General features: G+C 38.6%; 1 pseudogene; it reads right to left on the bottom strand.

Moving 5' to 3' along the window:
• Positions 1–2,254: 2,254 nt before the first annotated feature.
• Positions 2,255–2,912, bottom strand: LOC140515874 (peptidyl-prolyl cis-trans isomerase FKBP7-like; annotated as a pseudogene).
• Between the last annotated feature and the right edge of the window lie 1,021 nt (positions 2,913–3,933).

Raw genomic sequence — 3,933 nt, 5'->3', positions numbered from 1 at the left:
ACATGAGGTCTACTCTCATCACATTCCACTAAAGGAAAGAATATAATGCACACTCATTTTGATAGGAAAACCTATCTCATAATACAGGAGAGTGGGGGAGAGGGGCACAAGCAGGGTGGGGGGGAGGATAGAGGGGAGGGCATGGGGAGGAGAATGCAATCCGAGGTCGACACTCATGGGGAGGGAAAGGACCATAAGAAAATAGAAGTAAAGGGGGACAGGATAGGATGGAGGGAAATATAGTTAGTCCTATACAACACAACTAGTATGGAAATCATTTGCAAAACTAAATAGATATGGCCTATATTGAATTGCCTGTCTTTCAAGGGGAAGGGGTGGAGAGGGAGGGAGCTAAGGAGGTTAGAACTCAAAGTGTTAGGACCAAATGTAATGTTCTTACCACTGGGTAACAAGAAATACAGGTTAAGGGGTCAAGAAAGCTATCTGGTCCTACAGGACAAAAGAGAAGATGGAGACAAGGGCAAGGAGGGAGGATAGAGGAGAGAGCAGATTGGTCACAGGGGCAATTAGAAAGCTCGGGTTTGGTGGGGGGAGGGGAGAAAAGGGGAGAAAATTTGTAACCCAAAATTGTGTGAAAATAAATGTTAAAAATTAATAAAAAAAAAAAAAGAAAAAGTCAGTATATTTGAAATTTAGGGCAACCAGGTGGTGCCATACTGGATAGATCACTGAGCCTGAAATCAGGAAGACTCATGGTCCTGAGTTTCAAACTGACCTCAGACACTTACTAGCTCTTTTACCCTGGGCAAGTCACCTATCCCTGTTTGTCTCAGTTTCCTCATCTGTAGAATCAGGCAGAGAAGGAAATGGCAAACCACTCCATTATCCTGGCCCAGAAGACCCCAAATAGGTTCACAAAGTGTTGGGAGCAACTGACAAGAGGACTGAACAAAAACAACATATTTAAAATAGTAACGTGAGGTGTCAGTGGTTAAGTGGTCTTACCTTTATGTGTGAATTGTTTGACCAAATGCAGTGAATCTACAGGAAACTGACGTAGCATTATCTCTCTGCTGCCCTAACATACCCAAGCTTGTCACCACTAAAGGCGTTTTAAGGAAAAGTATAAAATATATTTTTTGATACAAATTTAAAACAACTTTAAAAGTTATCAGTGGCATTCTTTTTATTTTCCATTTATTGTAGGCAAACCATCTTTGATTTCTTGTCCAAAATAATTATTCAACTAAAACTGGACCAACTTATAAGCAACTACTTTTATCTACAACAATATCAGTTATTTTAATTGTTGAAAAAAGCAGCATTTGTTGACTTTACAATGACTAGTTCACTTAAGTTCACTTAACAGCTACAATTAGGCTAATATTTTGACTTAAGGTACTATCCATTAGTTTAAAAATAAAACTGTCAAGTCAATACATTTTTGACAAGTCTTGATGCTGCATGGAAAAGGCCTGTGGAATATTCAATTTTCCTCCAACTGGAACCAGTGATCCCTCTGATCCTTGTCTTCAGGAAAATTCAAATACAAAAGGGAAAGGCCCATCTCACACATATAAGAATAAATAGTTGTTGTACCAACTTTAGCGTTCATATAAAATATTGAAGAACTGTTGAAAAATCGCATCCTGAAGTTTACTAGTTAAGAGAAATATAGGGAAACACTTATCCTTCCTGACATCTTTCTAGTAAATGATATAGTCTATGAATAGAACAGGTTCTGAAGTTATGCTTGACGTTAGTAGGAGAAAAATAAGTCCCTGATTTGAAAGATGACATCAATTTTGCGTGATGAATCCGCTCTCGAAGGGTCATCAATTGATCTGAATTGTGTCTGAATCTGTGTCATCCAATCACCTTGGGGAGGAGGGGAAATCAAACTGAAATGTCTCTATTATTTAAAACTATATTATCACGAGACGAAAATAAGTAACAAAATATTCAAAGACAACTATCAACATTTAGAAAAACTGTTGAGAAGCTTAAGGATTTAAACACAGACATTTTGTACACTCCACAGTGATAAACATTAGTTTGTCCTTACAACATATTTTAAAATTTTCCACTACGTTTAGGGGTACATTACAACTTAATACTAAAAATTTACATAAAATTCAGAAATTTATGTTTTGCACGGTTATCACTATACAGCCTTACAGAAAAAAATAAGCAAAATTTGGATAGAAATAATTTTGTACATAATACAAAAGATAGCCATGTGAATTTAGAAAGATGTGCTATAGTTTAGAAAGATATGCTATATATGATGATATTAATTATATTTCTTGGAAGAACTGAAACGATTTCCATAGGTGTAATTTTTCTTAAAATTATCTTCTAACACAAAATCATGATATGACTGGTCACATGGTTAATCCTCTTCCTCAAATTTCGTTTTCAAGGAATAATTGATCTCTATTTCAAAAAGTTACTTGTCATTGTCCACATTGATCTGTTTAAATGTTTCAATGTGTCAGGGTTCTTTGGTTACAGCAGAGAGTTCAGTCTTGAAAATCAGTGTTGTATCTGGTGGAATCAAGCTTTGTCCTGACCTATAAGCAAAAAGCTAAGTAGTCAATGATGATTTCTGTAAAACTGATTTTCATGTTTCTAATTTGTCCAGCTATGCTCTCCTGTTCGCAGGAAGAAAACTTCCATAACCTTCCTTTCCATAGGCCAGAGAAGAAAGTGTTGTCACTTTTCATTTTTCTCCAGGACACATACCCATCATAGCAATATCTAGGCCTTTGATTACTTGCCCAACACTAGGAACAAACCATTTTGGATGACCTTTAATTTGTGTCTGGCTGCAGTATAATTAGGTGCTTTTTTCCCATGACATCATAACGGGCATTGACTAGGTTACCCTTCCTACTTTTGGGAGAATAGGTTTCTGGAAAATGAAAACCTTCTGTTTTCACTTCATTCATAACTTCCTCTACATTTTGTCCCTTAAAGAATTATGTGCATATGTGATTGTGGTTGGGTAGCAGGAGCCAGAAATGGTGGGCAGGAGTACCTGCACCCTGGGGTTGAGAGTAAGGCCAGCAGTGGCAGAATGACAATTCCCCTGGGGATTTTTGAGTTTCCTTTGAGGGGGAGAAAGTGGTGGGGGGGGAAGAGGAGGCAGACGGGAGGGAGAAAGGAATAGGAAGAAAGAATGGTGAGAAGGAAATGGGGAAGAGAAAAGGCAGGGAAAAGAGAGGGCAGGGGGAGAATGAAGAGGGGGAAGAAGGAGAGGAGGAAGTAGAGGGACGGGGAGGAAGATGAGGGGGAACAGAAGAAGGGAAAGGCAAAGGGGGAGTGGAAAAGAGGGATGAGTAGGAGGACAGGGAAGAGAAGTCAGGGGTGGGAAAAAGGAGAAGGGGAAGAGAGGGAAGAGAAGGACACAGGGGAAGAGTTGAAGAGGAAGGAGAAAGGGGAGAGGGAAAGGGAAAGGGACAGGAGGAATAGGGAGGAGGGCGAAAGGAGGGGAATGAGGAGAGAAGTTGCTTTGTACTTACAATATTTTCATGCATTTCTCAGACTTTACCAAAACAATTTCAAGAGACAAATAGAAATCCTACTAAGAGAACTTTGCAATTTTTGTCCTGAAACTGATGCAGTTTAAGGAGTTCAGGGAGCCACCAAATACCAGAGTATCATACAGGGTCATCTTGAATGAATTCATGCACTCAAACATTCTCTAAGTAAAGTTGTCAAAGGTTTATTGTAACTCCAATATGGCAGGGATGTCTCCTAAGAAAACTTGCATTCCTTAAGGAATTTGCAACTTAACAGGAATGATGCTAAAATTTATATAGGAAAAGAAGTGCATTATCTGACAAAGTGCTAGTTACATGATAACTTACAACCTTAGTCACTGAATGCATTCACTACTGTAAACTAGGGGAAGTGGTTTCTCAGGGGTGTATTTTTCGTCTGTTATCTCTGTACCAAGATAGCTTTGAG

The sequence above is a fragment of the Notamacropus eugenii genome, chromosome X, assembly GCF_028372415.1.
Source record: "Notamacropus eugenii isolate mMacEug1 chromosome X, mMacEug1.pri_v2, whole genome shotgun sequence".
Taxonomy (NCBI): domain Eukaryota; kingdom Metazoa; phylum Chordata; class Mammalia; order Diprotodontia; family Macropodidae; genus Notamacropus; species Notamacropus eugenii.
This window is presented reverse-complemented; position numbering and strand designations above follow the sequence as displayed.